The following is a 15187-nucleotide window of genomic DNA, read 5'->3' as shown; positions in this document are numbered from 1 at the left end:
TAATAAACAAGTATGGTCGTTTCCATAAAAATGTAATATTCAATTTGCCAAACTGCTTAGAAAAAGAAATATTGATAAGAAAGTAAATGGCTTAGGATGTAGATGGCTTCTGCAAGGCGTAGTTGGATTTCGGATTTCTTTGTTTACTTGAAATAGTTTAAAGATTAAACTCTTCAGCATGGATTCATGTTTTACATAGTTAAAAGCAGGCACAAAACTGGAATGGACAGGACCACTACCACCATCACTGGCATTTCCAGGCTTCTATTAGCTCTTACCTCACAGACAGTCTCCGTGGGAGACGGGAGCCATGCATCCAGGGTGGGTGGGCGGACTGCCTTCATTCAGTTAATCATCTATCTGTGTCCATGCTCACTGCAGTATGGTTTTGCAGTAACTGGCAGAAGAGGCAGAGCTTCTTTTTCCATTCTCTGCCTGTAGACTGTGGAATAGAGGACAAGGGCTGGACATTGTGGGACAGACCTATTATCCCAGTTACTTGGGAGGAAGAGCACTTGAATCAACGAGTTCAAGACCAGCCTGAGGAAAGCCAAGCAGGAGCATAAGGCCCTGTGTTCAAGCCTCTGGATTGCCACGAAACACAAGCAAATGAACCAACCAGCCTGAGCACAGAACAAGAGCTCTGTCTCAAAATAAAAACAAGCATAAGCAAACAAAAAACAGTTTAAATCCAGGGTTTTATTTTATTTTATTTTTATGGTTCTGGGGCTTACACTCAGGGTCTGGGCACTGAGCCTGAGTGTTTTTGCTCTCAAGACTAGCCCTCTATCACTTGAACCACAGCTCCATTTCTGGTTTTTTTGTTTTGTTTTGTTTTGTTTTGTTTGGTGGTTAATTGGAGGTAAGAGTCTCAAGAACTTTCTTGCAAAGGCTCGCTCTGAACTTTGGTCCACAGATACAACCCCCTGAGTAGCCAGGATTACCAATACTCCCCACAAGTGCCAGGCTTTTATTTGTTTGTTTGTTTTTTGACAGAGTCTGGCTGCACAGTCCAGGCTGGGCCCAAACTAAGGCTCTGTCTTCCTTGGGTTGTTATTATATAGCATGTGATGCTGTGTTCGGCCCCAAATGTATTTCCATTCTCTCTTGTGCAGCATTGTTACTGGCTAGAGAGGTCACAGAGAAAGGAAGGAAGTTCTGGCTGCAAGGGCGTGTTCCTGGCAGCCTGTGGTAACCCACCCCTACTCATGTGAGAGCTACCCAGATCCGCAGAGCTGAGCCTTCCACAGGGGCTCAGCCCTTCACCACCAGCAGGTGGGCTTTGAATAGCTCATCTCAGGACCCATGGAGGGATCCAAGGTATTAAAGGATTTGGGGAACCTCCAGCTGCTGTTCTTGAACTCCTGGGAAACCCATGTGTGGGAAGGGACTTCCTGGAATGGAGGGAGAAGGAGACAAGGAGAACACAGTGGCAGAATGGAAAGGATGGCCAGACAGATAGACCTTTGAGAAGCCCCTGACACAGTGGTGCTGTGGCTCACACCTATAACCCTAGCCTTCAGGAGCCTGAGATCTGAGGGCCATAGTTAGAAGCTAGCCTGGGCAGGAACATCCATGAAACTTATTTTCAATTAACCATTTAAAGGCATAAAGTGGAGGTGTGGCTCAACTGGTAGTACATGAGCCTTGAGGGGGAAAATTAAGGAGCAGCACTTGGGCCCCAAGTTGAAGCCCCGGAAGAAGGAGAGGGAGAAGGGAGAAGAGAGAAGGGAAAAGGTGAGGGAATAGAGGAGAAGAGGAAGAGGAGGGGGAGGGAGGGAGGGAAGCAAGGAGGAGGAGGAGGAGGAGGAGGATAAGCTCCTTAGAAAACAGAAATAGTGGGCCTGGGAGTGTGGCTTAGTGGTAGAGTGCTTGCCTAGCATGCAGGAAGCCCTGGGATGCATTCTTCAGCACCACATAAATAAGAAAAAGCCAGAAATGATGCTGTGGTTCAAGTGGTAGAGTGCTAGCCTTGAGCAAAAGAAGCTCAGGGACAGTGCCTAGGCCCTGAGTTCAAGCCCCAGGACTGACAAAACCAACCAACCAACCAACAACCCCCCCACACACACAAAAACAAAACTAACCCAAAACCAAACACAAGTCTCTGCATCGGGAAGGGGGAAGGGGTGGACCTGCTCTGGTGAGGGGATTACTTTCCAACATTGGCTCTTTCCTTCCTCACCGTCCCTAGACAGGGCACTGTCCTCAGCAGGCTTGCCCCCAGCCGACAAGCCTGTGTGCTGGCCTGTGGCTTCTCTGAGAAGCAGACTTTTGGCTCCATGCTTTGTTGATGTAGTGACTATACCCAGCAAGACTTGTCTTCTGTCATCTGTGTAGAAATTCTGCAGTCCCTGTTCTGAAGGGACCCTGTGGGAGAGGAGAGATTAGGAACAGATGTGATTATCACAGTATGAAAGCAAAAAAGAAAAGAAAAGAAAAAAAATCCAAGGGTGTTAGATACTTTTCTGCACTGGTCAACACCCATGGAAATCAAGCCCGGCTTTTCCAGAGTTTGCCTTCTTGGCATGGGCATTTGGATTGGGGAGTGTCCCAAACAGACAGCAGGGGGCGCTCTTTGATGTTTCTCTTGAAAATAGATTCTGCTAGAACAGACAGTTTGCTGTGCAAAATATGTTGGATGAGTACCTTCTTGACCAGGTGTTTCCCAGACCAGTTCTTTTTTGGTCAGTTGTAGGACTTGAACTCACTGCCTGGGCATTGTCCTTGCTATTGCTTTACTGCTCTGAGCCATAGCTCTACTTCCAGTTTTCTGGTGTTTCAATTGGAGACAACAATCTCAGAGACTTATCTGCTGGGGCTGACTTTGAACTGTGATCTTCCTAGGTAGCTAGGCTCACAGGCATGAGCTACTGGCACCCAGCTAAGACTACTTCTTTTAAGTGTGAATGTCACAGCACAATATTACTGGATTTTTTTTTTAATGCGGTGAACTTGTAATTTTCCATCCTAGTTACAAGCCTTTTTTTAAAAACCAACTCTTGAATACAGCCATGTGGAAAATATTATTCTCCAAATTTCCTCTGCTGCAAAGCTTTAGATGACATTTTCCTTCAACCTAATGGTGTTTATCCTGCAGCCGACAAGGTACCTTGACAGGAGGCTCTGAGAATTCTCTAGAGGCCAAGAGGAAGCCTGGACACCACTGGGGGTGGTCTGAGCACAGGGTGTCCAAAAGCCAACTCTCCCGATCCTGGATCTGAAGGACATATTTTTCATCCTTCAAAGAGCAGTACTGCTGGCTGTGACAGTTTTTCTTCCAGAGCCTGAACTGGAATGTTGGCTTCACGTTCTCATTAAGAAAAGCCATGCCATTGTCACAGGTCTAAAAGGAGTGCTTCAATATTGCTGAAAAGCTTCCAGCTGGTTCCTGTCCTTTCTACAGTCTTCCCTGTTCTTCCCCTTCCAGCAGATGGGTTATGGTAAGTCATAGATAAGATGACTGAAGTGCGTGACTCAGTGACATTGTGAAGTTCTGGAGCGACTCAGTCAGGAGCTCCAAGGTTGGATGTACATTAGTGTGGCCAAGAAATGAGATTTATAGTAACTTTCACAAATTTCATACTCCTTTGCAGACAGGCTCTCCCAGAGGGTCTTATTAAATACATATGCTTATTTTGAAGCAAAGAAACTCAATGGATACAAAAGCAGAGAGAGAGAAAATCTGACCTTTATTTCCAAACATTTATTTAGGTTGCAATTTTTCCTAATAAAATAGCACATAAGTACAAAATTTCATATGCCTTTGTGAGCTTATTTATACTAAATTTTTACATTTAGTGTATTTGCTTTCTTCCCTCCCCTTTCCCTCCTTCCTTTCTTTCTCTTTCTTTCCTCCCTCTTTTCCTCTCTCCATTTCCCTTCTTTCCTTCCCTCTCCCTTTTTTCCTCTTTCTCTCCTCCACTCCTTCCTTCCTCCTTCCCTCCCTCCCTCCCTTCTTTCTTTCTTTCCTTCTTTCTTTCTTCCCTCCCTCCCTCCTTCCCTTCCTTCCTTCCTTTCTTCCTTTCTTCCTCCCTCCCTCCCTCCCTCCTTCCTTCCTTCCTCCCTTCCTTCCTTCCTTCCTTCCTTCCTTCCTTCCTTTCTTTCTTTCTTTCTTTCTTTCTTTCTTTCTTTCTTTCTTTCTTTCTTTCTTTCTTTCTTTCTTTCTTTCCTCCTCCTTCCCTCCTTCCCTCCCTTCCTTCCTTTCCTCCCTCCCTCCCTCCCTCCCTCCCCCCTTTCTCTTTCTTTCCTGACAGCATCTAGTTGTGTAACCCAGGCTGACCTTGAACTCTGTCACCAGGCTGGTTACATGCTCTTGAACCTCTTGCCTCAGCCTCGTACGTGCAGATGTGGGACACCATGCCTGGAGCTGTTTTTCTTAAGTGACAAAAATTGCTTCTATCTGTGGGGCATTCTCTAATCTTTTAAAATTTGGAATGGCTCTATTAGCATGTGCTTTGACTGGGGAGATCCATGTTCAGAGTATGGTGGAGAGACGTCAGAAAGGCCCCCCCGCGGCCCCTGGGAGAGCCATGCCCTGTGTGGCATGGAAGAGCTACTCCCCTCCTAGGGCAGGGGGAATCCTGTGGCGCTTGGGAAATGTGGTCCCCTGGAACACAGTCCAGCAAAGGCAATGGTGGTGTCTGTCACTGGGCAGTGCAGAGTGGAGACAGAGCTGGAACGGGACCCATCCAGGAACAAGCCTAGGACCCTCCCTACACGACATGACATTTATCTATGGATCTTTTGCTGGAGCTGGGGAGGGTGGAGGCTGTGGAAGTCTGGGTGGCTTACCTTTCCCTGCCTCCTTTTTGTCATCTGTAAGACAAAGCAGTGGTCATTCTGCCTAATAACCTGTCACAGGGCTAGAATGAGATAGTTTAAACACCAAAGCATGTGTAAAGCATCTAGCCTGTTCTCTTGTGTGAATTATGAGTTCTCTAAATACTATTATTATTATTTCATGGAAGACCTAAGTAATTTGCATATATGCAAATCATGCCTACTTGGTTATGAGTTCCTTGGGAGGAGGTCTGAGTGTGTTTATGTTTGTCTTTTTTTTTTTTTTGGGTCCGGTCGTGGGGCCTGAACTCTGGGCCTGGGCGCTGTTCCTCAGCTCTTCAGCTCAAGGCTAGCGCTCTACCACTATGAGCCACAGCGCCACTTCCGGCTTTTTTCTTTTTGCTTATGTGGTGCTGAGGAATCGAACCCAGAGCCTCGAGCATGCAAGGCAAGTGCTCTACCACTGAGCCACCTTCCCAGCCCGTCTTTTTTTTTTTTTTTAATGAACTAAAAGCTCCTAGAAGGCAAGGGATGCTTCTTATTCTTCTGCATCTCTGTTCCAAGCAAAGGGAAGAAACTATGAGTAAGTGAATGAGTGACAAAAACACAGAGGAATACAGAAGACAACAACAAAACACACACACACACACACACACACACACACACACACACACACACACGAGGAATGGGTGCATAGTGGCACACACCTGTAATTCCAGCATTCAGGAGGCTGAGGCAGGAGAATCATGAGGTTGAGGCCAGCCTGGGCTACACAGAAAAAGATCTTGGCTCAAAGTAAAATAAAAGAAAACCCAAACAATCACACAATATTCCCCCCCCACCCCTGAAACCATAAAGAAATGAAGAGAATAGAAATGAGATCAGAGTATGATTTCATAAGTCTGCTATGTTTGCACAAAATTCGTTCTCAGATCTTCTCTGCTGGGATCTTGGCTGACATGTATTTGCTGGGGTTGACTGGATTATTTAATTGCTGTTTTCTGTCTCTAGCTGCTGTGATTATGACTCAAGTAGTGGATACATTTCTGGCATTATATAAATAATAATTATTTTAATTACAGTTTGACCTGTACAGTATATGCTAACCACATAGCTGACTGCATTTGTGTATGGATAGTCTTGAGAGCCTTAGAGAACTCTCAGATTGAAAAGATACAGAGGAATCTCTCCTCCAAGCACTTGGTAATTTTAGAATTATAACACAGAGCTGTACAATCCCAGGTAATTATAGCAAGTTTGCAGAAAGAAAAGGCTTGGAGGAAGTATATAATCAAAATGTATTTAGATAATGTAAAATTTAATTTTACAGACAAGGTTTTATTTTTGGTGCCAGGGAAAAAGAAACTGGTATGTGGCAACTTTTCAGGTTTCTTGTGAGAGGGTAAAAGTATCTGGTAGATTTAAATGAGATGTGTGTGTGTGTGTGTGTGTGTGTGTGTGTGCGTGCGTGCATGCATGCGTGCATGCGTGTGTGTGTGTGTGTGTGTGTGTGTGTGTGTGTGTGTGTACACTGGGGCTTGAACTCAAAGCCTCAAACTCTTTATGCTGGTTAATTTGGAAATACGAGTCATAAAGGCTTTTCTATCTGGGCTTTGAATCATGATCCTTAGCTCACAACCTTCTGAGTAGCTAGGATTACAGGCATGAGCCACAGCACCTGGCTTAATATTTTATTTCAGAAAGTCGAATGCAATGAGTCAAGGAAAGAAATTGGTTTCATAGACAGAAAAGGGCCAGAGAAAGTAGAAACACAGGAAAAACTCAAATGGGTTTTTCAAAGTCACCTTCCTTCTTAGGCTAACAGGAAGAAAGGCAACAGAAAGATAAGCTAACAGCAGCTTACTTTAAATTACTTTTTCTTCCTGTATGGATAAGGTAGAAAGAATATCGTGAGCTTGCTGGTTGGTCTGCTCCTGTGGCAAGTGTATCTGTTATCTCTTTAATACTGTTTTCTCTGTGGGTGGTGGCTGTTGTTGGAGGCCAGGTGCTGGGGATGGAAGTTAGGATCTTGCACAAGCTAGGCTAGTGCTCTGTAAGTGACATCCTTAGCCACTTGGCTGTTTTAAGGCAGGGTCTCCCTAGGTAGTCCTTATTGTCCTTCAACTCTGCTTCCTTCTGCCCCTCAATGCAGGGAGTACAGGTGTGCACCACCATACCCACTCTCATGGGTGTGTGTTGGGGCGAGAGTAGAGTTTGAACTCAGGGCCTTAGTTCATGCTTGTCCCCCCCACCCCCCCAGGCTGGCACTCTATGACTTTAGCCACACCTCTACTTTCAGCTTTTTGCTGGTTAACTAGAGATAAGAATCTGTTGTGTTTATCTGCCCAGACTGGTTTTGTATCTTGATCCTCAGCCTCCTGAGTAGTTAGAATTACAGACATGATGAGACATCAGTTAGTGCATGGTCCTGATCTTCGTGTGTGTGTGTGTGTGTGTGTGTGTGTGTGTGCGTGTGTGCGTGTGTGTGTGTGTGTGTGTGTGTGTGTGTGTGTGTGTGTGTGTGTGTGTGTGTGTATTCTGAGGCTTGAACTCAGGGCCTGGGCACTGCCCCTGAGCTTTTGTGTTCAAAAGCTACCACTCTTTAGCCCCAGCCCCACTTTCTGCTTTTTATGGTTAATTGAAGGTAAGAGTCTCTTGGATTTTCCTGCCTGGGCTGGCTACTATCCATGATCTTTAGATCTCAGCCTCCTGAATTGCTATGATTACAAGCATGAGCCATTGGCCCCCAGCTCCTGTCATTTTTTTTTTTTTTTTTGTTAAGTTGTGGGGCTTGAACTCTGGGCCTGGGCGCTGTCCCTCAGCTCTTCAGCTCTAGGTGAGCACTCTAGCACTTGAGCTACAGCGTCACTTCTCATTTTCTGATGATCTATTGGAGAAAAGAGTCTCACAGACTTTCCTGTCAGGGCTGGCTTTGAACTGCGATCCTCAGATCTCAGCCTCCTGAGTAGCTTGGATTACAGGCATGAGCCACCGGTGCCCAGCCTTCCTGTCATTCTTTTAATCAGCAAAGTGAAAGAAATAAGACAATTACAGAGCACTAATAAACCTCTTATTAAGCACCTACTATATGTCAGGCACTATTTCCAGATGTTTTCCTCATTCTAACTCATGTAATTTCAATAGAGGAGGAAGCGAAATAGGGTGTCAGCACTAAGTCTGCCCGCTGTCCATTTTCCCTCCATTACCTTGTGTACATGGAACACCCACACAGAGTATAGATATAATCCAGGGTGGGTAAGAACACCTTTGGGGAGACATTCCAGTTGAGAAGTCCGGAAGACTCTCCAGGGATTTGGCATTGAACTGAACTTGACCAGACAAGAAAAAGAATCTCAATTAAGTGACAATAGCTCCCCAGAGGTTTTGCCTGACTCCTCCATCCAGCCAGGACTGGTTTGGATCCCTCCTTCTGGCTCCCACATCAACTACCATTGACCTAATGTTTAGGACAGAATACAGTTCCCTGTTCATTGGTCTCTGCCCAGTGGCCATCTTTGAATGCTAGGCATCCAGGATATGCCTCAGATTTGCTGACATGATCTGTTACCAATGAATTTGTTCTGAAATCAGCTATTTTATACAATCAAGTGACTACATGTTATTTAAAATACCAGATGTAGCTGTGTGTTGGTGGCTCACGCCTGTAATCCTAGCTACTCAGGAGGCTGAGATCTAAGGATTGAGGTTCAAAGCCAGTCTGGGCAAGAAACTCCCCAATAAACCACCAGAAAACCAGAAGTGGCGCTGTGGCTCAAGTGGTAGAGTGCTAGCGTTAAGCTGAATTGCTGAGGGACAGTGCCTAGGCCCAGAGTTCAAGCCCCACGACCAACAAAATAAATTAAAATAAATAAATAAATAAGCAAATGAACAAAATACCAGATGTCCTACACAAATACTTTTTTTTTGTTTTGCCAGTCTTTGGGCTTGAACTCAGGGCCTGGACACTGTCTCTAAGCTTCTTTTGCTCAAGGCTAGCACTCTACCACTTGAGCCACAGTACCCCTTCTGGCTTTTTCTGTTTATGTGATACTAAGGAATCCAGCCCAGGGCTTCATGCATGCTAGGCAAGCACTCTACCCGTCAGCCACATTCCCAGCCCCACAAACGCACATTTATATAGAGCTATGATACAGCTAGGATTTGAAACGTATTTTTGTAGCTAAATCAGTAGGATTACCAGAGCCACAGTAAACCTTTGAGAAGTGCATGCCTTGTTGGATAATTGCATTCTAATTATCTGCAAAACTGAAGGTGGAATTTCAGATGAAAATGACAATCAGTCCTGCTTTTGCTCTCATGGAAATGCACAGGGTTCTCAGCGAGCAGAGGGCAAGCTTGCTTACTCGGCCTCGGTTCCCACAAGTGACAGGGCAAAGGGCCTGTGATATGCTTGTCAGATGGCACATTTGATGAGACAGACTATATAGAAGGAAGTCTTGTTGGTTGGCACCGGAGAGACTGGCTGTATTTAGGAAATGCCCTCAATGATCCAGTTATGATCATTCATGTGTTCTCACAGCACTACTGTCTGCCTCCTCAAATTCCATCCCCACTGTTATGTAAATGTTAGGATAATTTTAGGAAATTAGGAAGGATTTTCCTTCTCACCTTGAGGTTATTCACTTGACAGCCTGGTAGGGAAATCAGATGGAAGAAAGAACATTCTTCCTGGAAAACACTAGGAAACTTCCTAGAGACATGACTGGAGGACTAGTTGATTGACTGATTGATTGACTGATTTTTCTGTTGTTCCTGCAGCTGGAACTCAGGGCCTAGGCACTGTCTCTGACCTTTTCTGTTCTACCATTTAAGCCACAGCTCTATTTCTGGCTATTTGGTGGTTAATTAGAGATAAGAGTCTCAGGGACTTTTCTGCCCAGGATGGCTTTCAACTGTGGTCCTCAGATCCCAGCCTCCTAGTAGCTAGGATTGCAGGTGTGTGCCACCAGCACCAGCTTACTTTTTTTTGGGAGATCCAGTCGTGGGACTTGAACTCTGGGCCTGGGTGCTGTCCCTCAGCTCTTCAGCTCAAGTCTAGCACTCTACCACTTGAGCCATAGCGCCACTTCCGGCTTTTTTCTTTTTGCTTATATGGTGCTAAGGAATCAAACCCAGGGCCTCTGGCATGCAAGGCATGTGCTCTACCACTGAGCCATCTTCCCAGCCCCTCCCAGCTTACTTTTATATTAAAAAAAAATTCATTTTCTCCAGTTGCATGTGGTGCTGCATTCCTGTAGTCTTAGAACTATGGAAGCTGAAGCAGGAGAATCATCATGAATTCAAGGCTAATCTGGGCTGCATAGAGAAACTATCTTAAAACAAATCACTCATTTTCAACAACAACTTCCAAAGACCCTTGCCCCTCCCCCCAAGTACTTTTCTCACAGCCTCAACTTCCTGAGTACTGGATTACAAGTGTATACTACCATGCCACATTTCTAAGTATATTACTTTTTAAGACTTTCTTTGCCATGCTGGGAATTGAATCTATGGCTTTGTGTATGCTAGGCAAGCATATTACCACTTGAGCCACATCCCCAGCCTAAGCATATTCATATAGAAATTTATACATATGCTCACCTGAAGACAATGGTAAGAATGTTCATGCCACTATTATTCATGATTGCCAAAAAATGCAAGCTACTCAAATATCTAGCAACAGTAGAATGGGTAAATAACTGATGGCGGGTTTTATAAACAGCAACCTGGATGGATTTCATTAACAAAATATTGAATGACATATAGCATGAGTCTGTCTTGGATTTACATAAAGTGGTATTGTAGGCAAACCAAAGAAATCTGGAGTTAGGAATTGGGGAGGGATACTTTGGAAAGGGTAATATGGAAGGTGCAGGAAAGGATTGGGGGACATATTGTTTAAGGTGCTAATCAAATAAGTGTATTCATTTTGTGTGCAATCACAGAGGTATCCACATGCTTCATGTGTCTTTCTGTATGTATGTTCTACTTTGGTCACATATGATTTGCATGAAAAATAAGAGTTTGCATTTCAAGAAGAAAAGCCTGACTTCTGTATGACAATGAACACACAGTAGGTAGGAAGGCAAACCAGCCGAGAGGTTGGATCCCTGGCTAGAGGAATGTTTTGGAACTAGATATCCTGCCATGAAAACACAGGACACTTCGAGAGGGAAAATCAATGACACTCCCTAATGTCTGAATAGAGAGAGAAGACCTTCTGGATTGGGGCAAACGATATCATTACATGAGAGGGGAGAAATTATGAGAAAATCAAGTTTGAGTGAAGATGTAGAGTTTATAACTCCAGCTTTCCTGTCTTGTCTATTGGTGCAAGGCTTGTTTTGGGAAAAGGGAGAAAAAATGATTTAGAGAGCTACAGCATGGTGGCTCATGTTTGTAATCCTAGTTATCTGAGAAGCAGAGATCAGGAGGATAACAGTTTAAAGCCAGTCCAGACAAAACATTGGTGAAACCTCCATTTCAACCAACAGTGAACATGGTTCAAGTAGTAGAGTGCCTACCTGGCAATTACAAGGCCCTGAGTTCAAATCCCAGCACAACAACAACGAAGACTCAGAATACATATAGCCTCATCATTCCTAAAACTGCTTGGACAAAAAGGCAAACATTCACATAAGGGCGCTGTCCCTAAGCTCTTCAGCTAAGGCTAGCACTCTACCACTTGATCCACAGTGCCACTTCCGGTTGTTTATTGGAGATAAGAGTTTCACAGACTTTACTGCCCAGGCTGGCTTTGAATATGATCCTCAGATCTCAGCTTTCTGAGTAGCTAGGATTACAGGCTTGAGCCACCAGCTCCTGGCTTCCCCTGTTTTTTAAGCCCTGGATCTAACAAGCTAGCCCTGGCACCACAAAGGTGGCAAGGATTAGTTTGCATTCCTTTCTTGTGGACAGAAAGAAACAGAACATTTCCATCCCTTCCTCTTAAGAGTGCTGCCCTGGAGGAAAAGAATATTCCTCGGGAGAAAAAAAGAAGGAAAGGAAAACAGCAACAAGAAACAAACACCAACCAAAGAATACAGAAGAGAAAGAATAGCATGTGTTAGAAAAGAATTGTGGGAAGGTACTGATTTGGACTAAGCTCTTGGAGGCTGGAAATATAAATGGAGTCATGTTAAAGCTGTAGGGCATCAAGGTGACACTAAAAATTGTGCATGAGACTTTCAGAGAAATTAGGATTAGAGAGATAACAATTCCCCCGAAAAGGAAGCTTGAATGGGCACCTCTGCTTCAAGCCTCACACAAAAGAAGCACTCAGATAATCTGATGTTAATGAGTGGGTTATTATACTATTGTTCCCTCTTGTAGTCCCTATCTTCCAAGGAAAGTCACTTTGAAATGATCAGTCTGTTCTTTGGTTTTGTTTTTCCTGTCTTCAGATTTTTCTCTGCCTATAATACGAGCAGTTTGCTTAGACAATCAGAAAACTTAAGTTTGTTTTACAGATGGTAAGGTTGCCCAATTCATCCAACCACAGTAAAGCCCACTGAGATAATTAACTCAGTGGTTGTAACTTTCCTTTTGACACACATGGCCAAAAGTTCTGACCCAAACAACAGGATACTGAGAGCTGAGCCTAGCAAGAGAGTGTATCAGGGAGGAATTTTTTTTTTTCTTTTGTCGAGGATTCTAGGACTAACTTGAGCATGAAACAGCTCTGGATTTGCAGAGCTGATGGAACCTTCCGATGGAAGCTTCTGGTGAAGAGCGACAAGGGTGTTACGATTAGAATTGAGAAAAGCAGTTAGAACCACTGCCTGGGCTGGAGCTAGAGAGGATTCCTTTTTGCACTGGAGTCAAGAAGGAAAGAAGAGATAGTGTGGAGAAGGATCCAGAAGATAAGTATGGAAGTCTGGGAACTGAAGAGATCTTGGTGGAGTAGGCAATGGTATAGGCGGGGCGCTCAGGCTAGAGGAGACTTGGAATGTCATCCCAATAACAAATAGAACACAGGAGGAGAAACGAGGTGAGTGGTGAATATTGGGTTAGTTGGGTCGGGGTGAAAGTTCCAGTCCTGCTTCTGACAGGAGTCTTCATACTTCAGGCTAGGGAAACCTACTCGGGCCCTGAGTCATGCCTCCAGTCATTGTTTAAGAGTTTCTTAGCAACTAGATTGTTTGTGCGGAGCAGGGGATTGAACGTAGGGCTTGGCCTGAGCTGGTCCCAATACCCTACCACTACAGTCTTCGTTTTTATTTTATTTTTGCGACTGAGTCTCACACCTACCTTGGCTAGGGCTGGCCTCTAACTCAGAATCCTCTGATTGTAGTTTCCAGGGTTTATTACCACATTCACTTCCCTTCCCCCAAGCACTTAGTCACATACCTTAGTGGCCTGAGGGTGACCTCAAAGGTCACAGCTTACAGTGGAACTTCTGCTAGCTGAAGACCAGGCTGGAACAGTATGCATTTCTAAGGGTGGCTGGGGAGGTTTGAGATTGGAGAGGTCCTTACCTAGGTCCTGGTTAAAACATTTGGGAATGTTTGGCTTGATTTCAGGTACTAATTGTGGGCTCTCCCAGATTCTGAGCTGGCCTTGTGCGCCCTCTGGTGGTACAAAATCACAGCCCTGCAGAAATATAATTTAACACAGAATCCAGTGTTTTTTTCCACCCAGGTTCAGCCCCTGAACATTTTAGACATCTGCTGTATGTGAAGTCAATTCATAAGCACACTTACAGACAATGAAATATTTAACCAAGTACACACAGTAAGAGACTTGGGAGATTATGTTGTGTAATCCTTGAAAAGCTGACTTTTGGTTATCTTATTTTTGTAGTGCAGACTCAAATAGGCTGTAATTACTTAGTGGATAATTGGAAATATACCTTAATCAAAGGCAATCTCTCTGTCATTGTTTGTCAGTGAAACATTAGCTCTTGGAGTTGGAGGACAGCACGAGAATTCCTCTTATCTGGCTAAGATAACTCCACCCCCAGAATGGCAGATTTGAGATGTCTCAGTTACATTCAGATATTTTGATAGCCAATCTTAGGGAATGAATAGGTCTCTCTTGAACAATAACAGGTCTTTAGTCAAGTGTGTTCACTAGTTGTTTGCTTTAATATCATTACTGGCCTTTGAAATCACTAAAACTGGTCCTTTCCAGAGATTGATGGCTTTGTTATCTTCGTACCTGCCCAAATATACACTGTTTATGTGACCTTTATTTAATTTTTTTTGGTAAGTCATGGAGCTTGAACTATGGGCCTGGGTGCTGTCCTTCAGCTCCTCAGCTCAAGGCTAGTGTTCTACCACTTGAGCCACAGCGTCACTTCTGGCTTTTTCTCTTTATGTGGTGCTGAGGAATTGAACCCAGGGCCTCATGCATGTGAGGCAAGCACTCTACCTCTGAGCTAACTTCCCAGCCCCTATTTAAGTTTTTTAAAATTGTTATTATAAAGGTGGGGGTTATAGTTACATAACTCAGGTGAAGGGTGCATTTCTTTTTAGACAATGTCACCCTTTCCCTTGTCTCTCCCAGTTTTTCATTTCCATTCCCACCCATAAGTTATATAGTTCATTTTCAACGTAGTATCCAGTGAATATTATGTGAACTTTGTGAACAACTTAAAAATAATAGTGCATATCAAGATGCTGGTGGCTCACACCAGTAATCCTAGCTACTCCAGAGGCTAAGATCTGAGGACTGAGGATCAAGGTACAAAAAGGCAATCTGGACAGAAAAGGCCACGAGAGTCTTCAACTAATCAGCAGTAAAGCCACAAATGGAGCTATGGTTCTTGTGCTAGAGTGCTGTCTTTGAACAGAAAAGCTAAGCAAAAGCAAGAGGTCCTAAGTTTCAGACCCAGAAGAACTTGCACTCACACATGATAAATAATAACAGCACAGCATGGCTTTTTTTCCTCAGAATGTTATGCATCTCTGAATATTATCTTCTAGAGGAGTAGTTAGGGCTTCCTGTGAAACCTGTGTCTGCACCAGGGTCCACAGAGCACTGGCCGCTCTGCCATTGAATCAGGACCCAGTTTGTTTGCCATCTGTCTCCCACCTCAGAAGCTGAGTTCCTTACAGTAGTTGTCTGTCATGGCCGGTCTAGCACCATTCCCAAACAAGAGGCATTGAATAAACATTTGTCAGCTTGTCCAGGCCAAAGAAGACAACTGACTTCATTCAATTCTTATCATTCAGGCTGGGAAGTAACCCTTTACTCAAATTATGAGCTGAGAAAAATCCAGGCTTAAAGATTCAGGGGTAACTCTGGGTAGAAGGCTGAGAGATTCGTGTTCAGATGGCCAATGTCATATTATTTCTGTGAGAGAGAACCATCGTGTCCCCGCTCAGCTGAAGTGAGCAGGAAACATCACCTCCAGATCACTGGAAGCCCTGTTGCTCTCCCAAGGGCCTGGAGGAAATTGACCTAA

This window comes from Dipodomys merriami, unplaced genomic scaffold (assembly GCF_024711535.1).
Source record: "Dipodomys merriami isolate MVZ:Mamm:240054 unplaced genomic scaffold, mDipMer1.0.p SCAF_9, whole genome shotgun sequence".
Lineage (NCBI taxonomy): Eukaryota > Metazoa > Chordata > Mammalia > Rodentia > Heteromyidae > Dipodomys > Dipodomys merriami.
This window is presented reverse-complemented; position numbering follows the sequence as displayed.